The 16137-nt window shown below is 43.5% G+C and overlaps 1 protein-coding gene across 4 annotated transcripts in view; it reads left to right on the plus strand.

Annotated features, from left to right (window-relative positions):
• Positions 1-16137, plus strand: part of FCHSD2 (FCH and double SH3 domains 2) — a 514252-nt gene that overhangs the window by 8377 nt on the left and 489738 nt on the right. The window lies entirely within an intron of this gene.

Raw genomic sequence — 16137 nt, forward strand, 5'->3', positions numbered from 1 at the left:
TCTATGCTATTGCATATTCTCTTATGCGCAGGGCATGACTCAGCATAGTGGCCACGCACGCGCATCATGTCGCTGGCACCCCCCAGCTCGGTCTCTGGGGGTAGATGTGTGTGGCAGGTAATTGTTTAGTTGCAGGGGTTAGCAGCACACACATGTGCAGGCCTGTTTTTGTGAGCGGCGTTCTCACATTGTCATCATGTTTTCACGCTGCCCGGTGCCCCAGGGGCATTGTTTTTTTTTTTCTTGCATGCAGCTGATGCTGTACCGAGAAGGCTGTCCTTTTAACTCCAAGTCCTTGCGTTTAAAAATAGGAATCTCTCTTCTGGCAGCTCTGTGTGCGTGTCTGCATTGCAGCGCCCCCTCCCCTCCGAGAGCCGGCTCCGGTGTGTATTGCGCCCTCCATACAGGCTGTCAGTGGGGGGAGGGGCCCTGCAATGCTGCCTTTCTTTGTATTGAATATACTGCCAGTGTGTGACCTGGCAAGTGGCAGGTGTATTATTGTCGTATGAATTACCCAACTCGCCTATATACACTTAATTAAGCAGGCTTGGCTATTCCCCTTATATGGGCGGCATGTCATTTCAGGCAGTCGGGGGATTAAAGCTGAATTTCTTTCACCTCAGACCATGTGTTAAGACAGCCCTGCAGAGACAGCTAGTTAGGAAAGGCCAAAGAAAAGGGATGGATGGGCGAGGCAGTAAAGCTGAAGAAAGGGCCGTGTGTTCAAGGAGGAAAGCAACTAGATTCCACCAAAACGTGAGGTTCTCTCCCTGATTCAGTCATTCATTTACATATGTATATTACGCAGCCAAAAACAGGGCATGGTTACAAATGCTTTATGTACAACAAATAAACGTAAGCAAGTATTGGCAAAGCCACTAGGTTTCGGAAGTAAAATGTTGAGATATTGGCTTTGCCAGTGCTTTTTTGCAGTCACGTATATGCGCAAGTATGAAGACACATACTCATGCAACGTCAATTTCGGAAGGAGTTTCTAATACTCGTTGTAAGATTGGCTGCTGGTCCCCGGCGCATGCATAGCAATCAGGGACAGCTTTGATTTCCTTATTTAACATGGCTGCCACCAATTTTAGGTTCGTAAATGAAAGTAAAAACAGAGTAAATAAATTGTGTGAAACTGAAAAAATAATTGAGCTGCTAGTTGGCATTTTGTAGCTTCAAGGGAAACAAGATCCACTCTCTGGGTGGCCAGCAGGATGGAGTGGGGTCTGAGAGAGGAAAAGAGACTGCAGATGGGATGGGATATGATTTTTTAATGAGAGAGAGAGATTGGGAAGGGAGGTGTGGGGGGGAAGAGACACTGAAACGGGGAGGGTGGGAGAAGTTGAAAGGAGAAGCAACACTGGGGAGAGAGCAAGAAAACACATGCAGCACCATTGCCTGCTTACAAAAGAGTAGGTCGGTGAATGCAAGCAAGGCCAGCAGTGGAAGGATAGAAGTTAACCAATCGGAACCTTGTGAAATCTGAATACTCCTGGGCGGGACATAAACATGAATAGTGCATCGAATCAGGATCAAGGAAGGGATATAGACAACAAAGCCACCCAATGAGAAGCAAGGGGCTGATCCAAAACCATTTATATGTGTATTGTATTTAAAGCTGTCTGCGGCAGAGACCTAATAAAGGGATACCATGAAATGGGGAAGTGGAGATAACCGAGAAAACTGGGCCATTTGAGTTATTTATGGGTAAGATCAAGGGGATGATGATAATGTAGAGTCAATGTTTCTGTTGATAGATGGTAAAGTTTGGGGACAGGTTCTCATTAGGGCTGAGATTGTTTAAACAGATGTGTTTTTTGCCTGATAACAAAGAGAGACACACGCTTTCCATAGTTGATGGATGGACAGTTTGAAGCAACTACTGCTGCCCCAGAGATGGTTTCCCTCTAAAGGGGAGTGACATTTGAGGACTTGTAGCAGCAAAGGATCTTTGTTGCTTAGATCTCTGGACCCACCTGGGATGCTCAGGAGCTCTGCTGGGCAGAGTGGGCTCTTGTCATGAATGACCCAATGCACAAGGACACAAAGTTTGAAGCAGCTTCTTGCTTGTAAGGGGAACCAGTTTAGATTGTAAAGAATGGGTGGGATGCAGTTTTTATTGTTTTGTTGTATGCACCACGCTGGCGTCAGCGGGAAAGGTATCTATGATTGGTCGCCAAGTTTGATTGCGGAATTCACGCTAGTGTGGCATTTCCAAAGTCTTTATTTATTTATAGGTTTTATATAGCGCCTGAATCACCCCCGAAGGGGTAGCTCTGCTCTTCGATCGGTGCTGCAGGAAGGCTGGCGGATCTGGTCTGGATATGATGAATGCTGGCGCCACTTCCTTGGTAGATCAGAAGGGCTTGGGGGTCGGATCTTCTTTAACATATGTAGATGGAAAAGTGCTGCTTTAGGTATCCTGTTCATGTATGAGATAAACTTTAGGGCAGGGATGATGCTACGTCGCAGCCATGTGAGCAATGGCGCAGGAGTAACGGAGAAGGTGTTGAGGCGTTGTAGGTTCAGGAGAAATGGGTCCAACTTTATTTGCCGAAAAGGAGCAGTCCTCTCTTTTCTGATTTAGGAGGCTCCGACTAAAGTCCCAGATTCGTAGAGTGTTGATGTGAATATTTGATGATTTTAGACATAGTTGTGTACCATCAGTGTATTGATGCATCTTAGCGGCAATGTCTCATTATTTAACTGATCAGCTACATGCTAATGTTGTCATCTCCTTGTGTTTGCTTTGTACGCCCTAAGTTGGAAGGGTAGGTCCAGATGTGGGTCCCTTGCTTACTTTGCCACTGGATTCAAGCTAGCCTGGCTGATGACGGCTGATTAGCCAGAAACTGGTCCCAGGATGCTTGTTTCCGACCCAGGGAAGACATGACTTGACCGTTCGGGCTGGACTGTTCCCATGAGGCACAGGGTCAGACTGATTTGCATATGGCCATGTCTGAACTGGGGTGGCGAAGTGAGCTAAAGAATGATGATGGATTCTACCCAGATGTGACTGGGGGTGAGTGTCTGGAAAGTTTCTGTGCACCTTCCATCATCTCCTTGTGTTTGCTTTGTTATATTTTGGGTGACAACTAAAAAGTCTTGTGGCTTCACATCACTGTACATAACCGGGGTTGCGATAACATGCCTTGGTCGTACTCATTTTATCGACTTCAGCTGTTGAATGAATTTGGTGGTGGAATTTGAGTTGATGTCTGGTAAGTTTCTGCAACAAACGGATAGGTCACCTATACGTTTAACCGCAAACCTCCCCATATCTGCTTTTGTTAAGTGGCCATTAGTAAATAGGGGGTGCATCCGCTCATTGAGCTGTTGGGTGATTTTCATGGCGCTGGGTAATTTTTGGTCCTTTAGTTGGTGTGTGACATGATGCTCTGTTTCATGTACAGGTATCTGCTATGGGCAGGACCACTGGAATTATGTGGCAAGAGAGGGACAAATTATGCGGCAGGGTTGAGTAAATTAATTTGCAAGAAAAGGCAAATTATACGGCATAATGTGGCACATTTTGTAATAGTTTTGCATCATTATTTCATCATTTTTAAACTTGTTAATACTGTCTGGGTATTAGTTGCATCTCATTCGTACCTGTTTAACATGCTAATATAGCAATAAGCAACAGAAAGGTTGACCAGTCCAGCTATGCAAAGTGCCTTCCACTCTGCGTCAATGTGTCGCTGCGTTTTTTGTAAATTTTGAACTATTTGAGCAAGAAACTATTTTTTTGTTAAAATCTGCAGATTATGCGACAGATGATGGATTATGCGGCAAATCTATAATTATGTGAAAATCACCGTGGCCTCACAATCGCATAATTCCAGTGGCCCTACCTATGGGTTAGATTCTAAGGAAGCACATTTCACAGCTTCATTCTTTGTCGGACTCAATATTTCCAATCAGATACTTTTGTCCCAATAATGATGACTCCTATCAAACTAATGCACCCGTGATAAGTAGCCCGTAACAAATATCTTTATGTAGTTTTAATATGCCTTATCAGAGCACTGTAAAAGAGAGCCATCTTCGTGCGACTCTTTAAAAAAAAAAAAAAATGTTATCGTCCTCTGTAGGATGAAAGGCTGAGTGCCCCGCTGCTGGGTTTTCAACTTGCAAACTCTGGATTACACACAGGCTTGTCCAGGAAGAGGTCGGCGCGGTGGCCCTACCACAATTTCTATATTCTCTGTCCCTGCAAACTGTTTCAAAATCAATCCGGCTGCTTTTAGCTTGCAGTAGATCAGTACATGAATGGCCTTGTGGCCTTCAGTTTTACAGCCCTCATAAGTCAGTTCGGTACAGCTCTTTCCCCTGCCTGAGACGCGGCTGAAACCACGGGCTCCTTCCGCTGTAAACGAGAGTTGATGCGGTATTCCCTGAAGTTTGTGCCACCTATACATTACCGCCTGGATGAAGTCCATTAATTCTTCGATTATTGATTCGTAGTTTAATTAAGTAGAACTGGGCGGGATGACATGGCCGCTGAGTGCTGAGACACATTCCAGTTTGGTGTCTTTCTGAATTGCCTTCAAAACTCAGAAAGTTGACTCCATAACGTGAAGTTTACTTGCACTTTCAGCGCCGTTTGTTGTTATTTTTACGATTTGTACCCCGGTGCCTTAAAAAACACACACGAAGCTGTCCAGGAAAGACCACAATTTGTTTATTTGTTAAATCTCGATGGATCTGATTGGGTGGTTGACGCTGTTGTTGTTTTGATCACCAGCTTTGTGGCAGCGACACCGCGGTGTGATGTCTCGCCAGTGTTTACTGGCTGCACTCGCAGTGCACGACAGAAAACCATCGGTTCATCTTAAAATGTTCCCACACACGTCCCCAGAGGAGCCTGGCCTCTCGCCCCTTTGTGTCCTATGCGTGGAGGACAGGGCTGAAAATCAAGCCTCAAGCCGCCCTCCATGCGCTACTCTGCGTTTTGTTTTTGGGGTTAAGGGTGCTGTTGATGGACTTTTATATTTTATTTCTTTCTAGCTCCTGGCAACCCACTAAATATCTGTAGGCGCCAAAGCGAGCACACTTTTACATGCGCTTTGCAAATACGTACGTCCAAAGCCCAGAGCACTGCATGGAAATTTAATAAACTGCATTGGGAAGGAGGGCATGTTTTATTCATGGTTTCAAATCCGTCCTTTGTGGCCGTCTGTCTGTCTGTCTCTCGCTGTAGCCCTTTTCCAGGAGGCATGTGCCTGGGGAAAGTCAGTCCTTACAATGCAGCCTTTTACAACGCGAAACATTAACATGCGGTACATACATTACAACGCATATCATTCAACGCGTTGACCTTTATAGTGCACTAAATTGTAGTGTTCTATTCCATTGTATCATTTATATTACGCTTACTAACCCTAAGTGAGGCGCTCAAGCGCTCGCTTACTAACCCTATGTGAGGCGCTCAAGCGCTTGCCCATGCAGGATGCGTGGTTGGAAGGATGTTGTCTTTCTTTTGATCCTGTGTGGGATGTGTTTCCATGTTGTGTTTGAGGACCATTGAGGTGCGGGGATCATGTTATGGGACACGGAGCGATGACGTGTGGCATGCAGTTTACGTTTTTCAGTAAGCTGGCCGCTATGAGCAGCTCCGCGGGTCCCTTTTTAGGTCGCAGACAGCACAGCTGTCTGATTTGCTGAAGACATCTCAGGGACATTCAGAAAGCTGGCCTAGAAATCATTCTTCCCGTTGCTTACCGTTGGCTTTGCTGTTTGGTACTCACATTTTCTAGCTTTCTGTTTGCTGGCTTTATTTGTTTTAGGCTGTCTGGCTCGAGTTCATCCCTTCTATTGCCACAACCCCATTTACTGTAGTCTTTTGTTAACCAGGCATTTAAATCTTGTTCTTATCTTGTCACATTTGCTGTGCATTCAAAGACAGAGGTCGAATGTCAGGCTGTGTCTTCCAGGGAGCTTGGTGTTTATTTTTCTTTCCCTGACTTCAAAGTGAGAGGATTTATGTGACAATCATTCTGGCTAGTGGGGGTCTGGTTGAGGAAGGCTGTACAGATGTTATTATTTTGTTCTAGTACACAACAAAATGTAAATGTCTGTAAATGTGCCGACGATCAAATCAATACATTGGGTGATGACATTTCAACGCGTTATCGTTTGTACATGCTATATAGCTTTATCAGTAAAACTATAGGAGAATGCAAATGTAGTGGTAATTTCAATTGGAGATGTGTTGTCTGTAATGGCAGTACACTACGTTTTGTAAAAATGAGGCACAGGAAACCTTGAAAAATAATTCTTTATTGATCCCTGATCTGGCTAAGATCCTCAGCAACAGTGTTCTTTGCAGATTCTCAGGAAATAACCCTACAAAACCATGCCTACTGCACGTTACCCCACCACACTCTATTCTGCACCACTCCACGCCGCTGCACTCTACTCTGCACAACTCTACCCTCTACGTCACTGTACTCTTCTCTACGCCTCTTTAGTCTACACCACTCCACTCTGCGCCAGTGCACTCCACCCCACACTACTCTATTATGCACCACTGCACACTTCACCTGTGCACTCTATACCACTGCGTGCCACTCTATGCCACCATACTCTGCAACACTGCACTCTACATCACTGCACTCTACACCACTTTACTCAAAACAAATGTGATCTACGCCAATCTTCTCTGCACCAAATCACTCTATGCCACTCTATTCTACTCTACATCACTGCATTCTATGCCACTCTATTCTACTCTGCATCACTGCATTCTATGCCACTCTATTCTACTCTGCATCACTGCATTCTATGCCACAATATTCTACTCTGCATCACTGCATTCTATGCCACTCTGTTCTTCTCTGCATCACTGCATTCTATGCCACTCTGTTCTACTCTGCGTCACCGCACTCTAGGCCACTCTGTTCTACTCTGCATCACTGCATTCTATGCCACTCTATTCTACTCTGCATCACTGCATTCTATGCCACTCTATTCTACTCTGCATCACTGCATTCTATGCCACTCTATTCTACACTGCATCACTGCATTCTATGCCACTCTATTCTACTCTGCATCACTGCATTCTATGCCACTCTATTCTACTCTGCATCACTGCATTCTATGCCACTCTATTCTACTCTGCATCACTGCATTCTATGCCACTCTATTCTACTCTGCATCACTGCATTCTATGCCACTCTATTCTACTCTACATCACTGCATTCTATGCCACTCTATTCTACTCTGAATCACTGCATTCTATGCCACTCCATTCTACTCTGCATCACTGCATTCTATGCCACTCTATTCTACTCTGCATCACTGCATTCTATGCCACTCTATTCTACTCTACATCACTGCATTCTATGCCACTCTATTCTACTCTGCATCACTGCATTCTATGCCACTCCATTCTACTCTGCATCACTGCATTCTATGCCACTCTATTCTACTCTGCATCACTGCATTCTATGCCACTCTATTCTACTCTGCATCACTGCATTCTATGCCACTCTATTCTACTCTACATCACTGCATTCTATGCCACTCTATTCTACACTGCATCACTGCATTCTATGCCACTCTATTCTACTCTGCATCACTGCATTCTATGCCACTCTATTCTACTCTACATCACTGCATTCTATGCCACTCTATTCTACTCTGCATCACTGCATTCTATGCCACTCCATTCTACTCTGCATCACTGCATTCTATGCCACTCTATTCTACTCTACATCACTGCATTCTATGCCACTCTATTCTACTCTGCATCACTGCATTCTATGCCACTCCATTCTACTCTGCATCACTGCATTCTATGCCACTATATTCTACTCTGCATCACTGCATTCTATGCCACTCTATTCTACTCTGCGTCACCGCACTATACGCCACTTTATTCTACTCTCCGTCACCGCACTCTAGGCCTCTCTATTCTACTCTGCGTCACTGCACTCTACGCCACTCTATTCTTCTATGCACTCTACGCCACTCTATTCTACTCTACACCACTGCACTCTAAGCCTCTCTATTCTACTCACCGTCAACGCACTCTAAGCCTCTCTATTCTACTCTGCGTCACTGCACTCTACGCCACTCTATTCTTCTCTGCACTCAACGCCACTCTATTCTACTCTACACCACTGCACTCTAAGCCTCTCTATTCTACTCTGCGTCAACGCACTCTACGCCACTCTATTCTACTCTGCACCACTGCACTCTACGCCACTTTGCTATGCACCACTGCACTCAATGCTGCTGCACTCTTCGGCACTCTACACCATTGCACTAGAGCGCTATGCCACTGTACTCTAAAACACTGCTCTCTATGCCAATGCTCTACACCACTTTACTCAAAACCAATGCACCCTACGCCACGGCATCTACTCCAGCTTCTTAGCACCACTGCACTTCACACCACTATACTCTAAACCATTCTATTTTATGCCACTGCACTCTGTTCTACTCTGCACCGCTGTACTCTGTCACTGCTCCCTGCACCACTCTATGACCCTGCCCTCTGACACTCTACTCCTCATGCCTGCCCTGTACGCCACTACACTCTACTCTGACCCACTCAGCTCTATAGCCACCCTTTTGCACTCTATCCTGCACCACTCCACGCCACTTAACTCTACGCCACATGCGCAACTCTACTCCACTCTGTGCCACTCCACCGCACTGTACACCACTGCGATCTACTCTTCATCGCTCTACTCTATGCCACTACACTCTACGCTACTCTACATCACTGCACTCTACACCTCTTTACTCAAAAAGCCAAGTGCACACCACAACTGCACTCTACACCAATCTACTCTGCACCACTGTACTTTACACCACTTCTCTCTAGGCCACTCTGCTCCACGATTCTCTACTCTGTGATACTCTACTTCATTAAACTCTGCTCCACTGACACTCTACTCCACGCTATGCCACTCCACTATAAAGCACTGTACTTCACTCTGTGCCATTCTATTCCACTCTATTCTATGACACTCTAGGCCACTCCACTCTGACAATCTACTCTCCTGTACACCACTCTACGGAACACCCTATAAGCCACTCCACTCTGCTCCGTTGCACTCTGTGCCACTTCACTCTATGCCACTCCACTCTACGACACTTTGCTTAACTCTGACACTGTGCTCCACTCTACGGCACTCACCTCTACGACACTCTACTCCCTCCATGACACTCCACAATGCTGTACGCTACTCCGTGACAATCCTCTTCACTTCTCTCCTCACCACTCAAGCCTACTATGTACTACTCCACGCCACTCTATTCCACTTCTTATAACTCTACTCCCCTTTACTCTACTAACATTTCACCATCCTGAATAGCAGCCACTCTGGTGTACAACATTGCTAAAACATATTGGCAAAGCCAATAGCTCTTGCATAGGCGAGACCTATTGCCTTTGCCAATACTTGATGGTATTTCCTATGTTCATAGTCCACTTACCTGGTTACTGCACTGGGTTGTCTATAAAGTTTATGATCCTGAGAAGGGATAGGTTAAAAGTGGGAAATGGTGGAGAGATCTGCAGAGATGGATGTTGTTAAGAACATCCCCAATCTGACTGTCATCGTGAGATGCCACGAAGTGGCCATAGGACGTGGCTAGTCGGGACTGTAGTGTTGGACCAAATTAGAGTCATCCGTTGGCCAGAGCATGTGGCAGATCTCTTTAGTTATTCTGTGACTGACCAGATGGTAAATGGTGTGGACTAGTACACTACTGGGTAATGGATATGACCCTTAGCAGTTTGGGTTATGTGGGTGTCAAGCAGTAGAGGGAATTATGAGGCAGCTTGTATGAACTTCCATCGACTGTCAGACTGCAGACTGTTATGATTGTGTGTTTTAGCATGGGTTATATATTGTATTGTGATTGCAATATATATATATATATATATATATATATATATATATATATTCACTGAAAAAAACATAGGTTATAGACCATATATAGTTAGGAATTCGCATTTACAAAACCTTATTTTACTCACACAAAACCATTGAAATTCCATATATAGTTAGTTGCACTAACTATATATCGCGCACCCGCAATCCACTGCTGATGATGTCACATATTACATCATTCATGACATGGTCAGTGACATCACTGATGACATCACTGATGACATCTCAAATGACATCACTGATGACATCTCAAATGACATCACTGATGACATCTCATTTGACATTACTGATCACATCACTGATGATATCATTCATGTGATAATAGGATGAACCTCTTCAGACTCTAATATAACCTTAGATACAATCAGTGTAAACAGACACTCACAGACTGTCACTCATCCATGGAGTTACTCACACACCTAGTCAGTCATGCAAAGAATCAATCACACCTCCATTTCCTCAACTATACAGTTATACAAACTTTACTTATTCAAACATATACTAACACATATTTACTCTCTTATACAATCCCTGATACAAGTTCACAATGATCCATACAGCCACTCACACATTCACTGGCTCTTATGCACAGTTATTTATATATGTCAACTCTCACATGTACTGTGTTTTACATATGTACTTACTTTGACATGTAGCACTGAGATATCCATTCACTCACCAATACACTCATGCACACAGTCAACCTCCCATACAGCTGTTTCCACATGCACTTTTGAAACCATACATCTAGTGAATCAACTGCTCACACATCTATGCACAGAGTCATACACCTCCCAGCCACCCACACACACACACTCAGTCTCCCATACAAATACTTGGGCAACCAATCAATAACCCATATAGTTACTCATATAGCTACTTATCAACACATGCAACAGTTTACAGAACAACAGACATAATGATGCACAAATTAAGACAGTTTAGTCACTAACCCATGCACTCAGTGAGACACATTTAATCACTCACTCATACAGTCAGTCATGCACCTACTAAATCCTTCATCCAGACACTTATACATCCACTCATTCTTCAATATTTAAGACATATTTTAACTTTACAGAAACATACAGTCACTGGATGTTGTCATCAGTGATGTCATCAGTGATGTCATTTGAGATGTCATCAGTGATGTCATCAGTGATGTCACTGACCATGTCATGAATGATGTAATATGTGACATCATCAGCAGTGGATTGCGGGTGCGCGATATATAGTTAGTGCAACTAACTATATATGGAATTTCAATGGTTTTGTGTGAGTAAAATAAGGTTTTGTAAATGCGAATTCCTAACTATATATGGTCTATAACCTATGGTTTTTTCAGTGAATTTTCAAGGTTTTGTAAATGCTAATTCCTAACTATATATGGTCTATAACCTATGGTTTTTTCAGTGAATATATATATATATATACATACATATATAAACATATATAATCTGTATATCTATATAAATACAAACATAAATGCATGCATACATATACTTATATGCATTTTAGGGTTGTTAGGGCGTTTTCGTGTGTATTATGTTGCTTTTTTAGGGCTTTTGGGTCAATTAAGTAGGGTTCCCAGAGCCTAGGTGTTAAAAAGGGTTCCAAAGACAACCGGTAACCAAAAACCCTTTTATGTTGCCCGGCGGTATCGCCTCTATGACCCACCAATATTAATCAATGAAGAAGCAGGCGCTGGAGACTGGAAGGCGGGAAACGAGGATTTTATTCTCTCCGGAGGAGAACACATCAATTCAGACAGCAAGTATCGTCACGAGGTGCTCTAACCACATCTCTGAGGCCTGGCCTCTTATACTAGGGTTTACGACCTTTATTGCACATAACACATTCTTGCAACACTTTAGTATTAGAAAGAACATCCTCGGAATCTCCCCCGCAGGCCCGTTCCCACACACATTTACAGTTGGATTCCCCACCCCGGTCACAACAGGTGATGGTTGTCGCACAGCAGGGCATTCCGCCGATTCACGGAATGCATGGGGTTTGATCGGATCTCATGGGGTGGGGGCTTTGATCGGTTCGGGGATCTTTTGATGGAGAGGGGGAAGCTTCCTACTGTACGGGGTAATAAACAGTATCCGCAGGGCCAGGTGGCGGCCTGGGAACAAGGAAGACAAACGGGGGCACAGGAAAAGGGGTTTGCATCAAAAGGGTTTGAGGCCACGAAAGGAATGTGGGGAGGTGTCGCGCTGGGAACAGGATGGGATTCCGTGGTGAAGCTGCGCTGAAGAGGGGTTTATGACCCAAGGCATGAGAGAGCGGGGGTTGTCAGCGTGCGGGGGAATGCTTGCGAGGTTAAGAGAGAGAGAGACGCGCTGGCTATTAGCGAGGGGCAGGGAGGCCATGGTGCTCAAAATGGCTGCCGCTTACGCGCACGAATGGGCTTGGAAAAGGGGGGCAAGATGGCGCCGATAATGTTCACCAAGTTTGTATTTATTTTTCACATAGGGCTGAGGGGCCGGTTCAGTTTCGTGCGTATTGGTGTTGGCAAGGTTTTGAGGGATTTTGGCGGTTTTTGGTCGAGATTTGGCCGTTTTATGGCTTTTTTGTGTGTTTGCGAGGGGCGCGTATTCGGGTTGAAATTCGTCCCCGTTCCAGTGGATGGATTGGGCTGAATTTTGGTGAGATGTTAGGAAATCGCTGGAACTAGTGTCCAGCCAAGTTTGAAGCGGATCGGAGCAGTGGAAGTGCTTTAAAGAGCAATTTTTGTGCGGAGTAGCGAATTGCCATGTTATTCAATGGGAGTTTTTGGTGCGCATGGAGAAGGTGAATTTGGGGTGTTCCAGTTGCGCTAGAGGGACGGGGCTTGGGTGAGTTGTAGGGAGTGTGGATCGGCAGGTGTGCCGAATTTTTGGGATTTGTTGGCTGAAGGGAAGGGTGTGCTTGGGCAAAGTCGATTTGGTGAAAACGGTGCGTTATTTACATGAAAGTTGAAAAAACACTAATAAAAGCAAAGCTAAAAAGCCACCTCATTACAAACAGAATGGCTTTAACTTAAACGAGGGCGAGATCTATTGCATTTTCAATGCTTGTTTACTTTGGTTCCATCAAGAAGGCATTCAGATGTGTCACACATTTGCCATAAATTCTGAATGTTAGCACTCTAGTTGCACATTAGATCACTGTAGTAAAGCTACTGCTCACCAGGGACGTCTGCTGCTGGTATTCAAAGTGCATGTTTCAGTCTGCATGTCAGAATTTTTTTAATGAAATAGAAGGGGATTTGAGAAGTCACTCAAAATGATCCCTAATTTTTCTTTCTGAAGCACTAATCATACTTTCTATGGCAAAATTAACCCCCTCATGTTGTTCCTTTTTAAATTGAGTGTTTTCAGACTTTCCACTTCATTCCTATCAAGATGGCTTCTGGTGTGCCATACTTTTGTCATAAGTAAGACTGTTAGCGCTCTAGTTGTTCTTTAGAACACTCTGGGACATTCTGTCATTGGGCTATACTTGGGGTACATCTGGGTGATATTTGGGCTACATTTAGGCTCTTTTGTCTCTGGTGGCCATCTTGGGAGACTATGTCAGAATTTTTTAATGAAATTGAAGAGGGTTTGAGAAGTCACTCAAAATGTGCCCTAATTTTTCTTTCTGCAGCACTAATCATAATTCATATGGCAAAATATACCCCCTCATTTTGTTCCTTTTTAAATTAAATGTTTTAAGAGTTACCACTTTATTCCAGTCAAGATGGCTTCAGGTGTGCCATACCTTTGTAATAAGTAGGACTGTTAGCGCTCTAGTTGTTCTTTAGAACACTCTGGGACATTCTGTCATTGGGCTATACTTGGGCTACATCTGGGTGATATTTGGGCTACATTTGGGCTCTTTTGTCTCTGGTGGCCATTTTGGGAGACTGCATGTCAGAATTTTTTAATGAAATAGAAGAGGATTTGAAAAGTCACTCAAAATGTGCCCTAATTTTTCTTTCTGCAGCACTAATAATACCTTCTATTGCATAATATACCCCCTCATTTTGTTCCTTTTTAAATTAAATGTCTTAAGAGTTACCACTTTATTCCCATCACGATGGCTCCAGGTGTGCTATACCTTTGTAATAAGTAGGACTGTTAGCGCTCTAGTTGTTCTTTAGAACACTCTGGGACATTCTGTCATTGGGCTATACTTGGGCTACATCTGGGTGATATTTGGGCTACATTTGGGCTCTTTTGTCTCTGGTGGCCATTTTGGGAGACTGCATGTCAGAATGTTTTAATGAAATAGAAAAGGATTTGAGAAGTCACTCAAAATGTGCCCTAATTTTTCATTCTGCAGCACTAATCATACTTTCTATGGCAAAATATACCCCCTCATGTTGTTTCTTTTTAAATTAAATGTTTTAAGAGTTACCACTTTATTCTAATCAAGATGGCTTCAGGTGTGCCATACCTTTGTAATAAGTAGGACTGTTAGCGCTCTAGTTGTTCTTTAGAACACTCTGGGACATTCTGTCATTGGGCTATACTTGGGCTACATCTGGGTGATATTTGGGCTACATTTGGGCTCTTTTGTCTCTGGTGGCCATTTTGGGAGACTGCATGTCAGAATGTTTTAATGAAATAGAAAAGGATTTGTCACTCAAAATGTGCCCTAATTTTTCATTCTGCAGCACTAATCATACTTTCTATGGCAAAATATACCCCCTCATTTTGTTTCTTTTTAAATTAAATGTTTTAAGAGTTACCACTTTATTCCAATCAAGATGGCTTCAGGTGTGCCATACCTTTGTAATAAGTAGGACTGTTAGCGCTCTAGTTGTTCTTTAGAACACTCTAGGAGGCTGCAGTAGAACACAAAGGAATCAACTGACAGTCTCTGTCCTTGTTGGATGTACATGTTTTACTGAGAATGTCAGACTTCATTTTCACATGACTGAGAAAGATAATGTGAATTTACAGAAAATATGCTTTCAGTTTAGCTTATAGATCCCCTTCCAAACCACTGTGGGAAAATCATGAGATATTAGTTTTCTTTCAAACAATATTCATGATATCACAGCAGAAGGTTTTTTCACATGGTAAAATCACCTTAGAACCCACCACAATTCCTAAAACGAGTATGGTACCATCAACAAATGATTTATAATGTAACTAAAGTCCTAAAACCCTCTATTAACTACAATGCTTTTTAATGAGGTGCTATCATGTATATTGGTCCCAAGATGGCTGCCAACACTTCTTGGATGAAGCGCTGACAGCCAATCAGATCAGATGTGTGGTTAGGCTCCGCCCAGATATATATCTTGTTTTGAACCTAAATTACTCAAAATCCACTGGAGCACATATATTGAGACCTAGCAAAGGCACATCGGGCTAACAGTCCCTACAATTTTGCCAAGTTTCGTGCAAATCCATTCAGTCGTTCGAGCTAAAAGTGAGGCCAACCGCCCTATGGAAATTAACATGGGAAAAACACGTTTTGGGACCCCCCTTTTTTCTCGGCCCCCCCTTGATGAAACCCCCCCAAATTGTCAGGGGCTGCTCAGAAACAAAATGTTCCATTTTCCTGAAAATTTCAGCCAATTCCGTCCACAAACGCCAAAGTTATTAGACATAGAATTTTCAAAAATCCCATAGAGAAAAAATCCTAACTATATATACCTACTGGCGACCGCCAGTAGGTAATATATATATATATATATATATATACACACACTACCCATCCTTATCCCTAAAACCCTTATCATATCCTGACATTAAAATTCTTTTGTTACCCCCTTACTCCTACCATCCCGAAACCCTAAAAAACATACTACCTCTAACCTATATCCATAAGCCTAAACAAACCATACCAACATCTGAACCCTAAACACCCCATACTACTTCTTATCCTTACTATTCTTGAACTCTAAAAATTCCCTACCCAATCCAGAAAATCTCTTACTACCCCACCCTGAACCCTGCAAGTCCCTTACTACCCCTGCTTATCCCAAAACGCCTTGCTACCCTTACCCAGCCTTGAACACGAAAAAAAACCTTGTTCCCCATAACCCATGTCGGTCCCGGCGTGCTACTTCCCTGCCTTGTAAAGACTGGGGTAAAGGCAACATACCATGCTAGGGTTATCATTTTTTATAAATGCTACTACAGTTGTCCGCAAGGTTGGCTCCTCCATAATGGCGGAGGAGTGTTGCCCCACTGCTCCGAAACCGCAGATGATATATAAAACAATATTTTCATTTTATTTA

Source organism: Lissotriton vulgaris, chromosome 8 (assembly GCF_964263255.1).
Source record: "Lissotriton vulgaris chromosome 8, aLisVul1.2, whole genome shotgun sequence".
Classification (NCBI taxonomy): Eukaryota; Metazoa; Chordata; class Amphibia; order Caudata; family Salamandridae; genus Lissotriton; species Lissotriton vulgaris.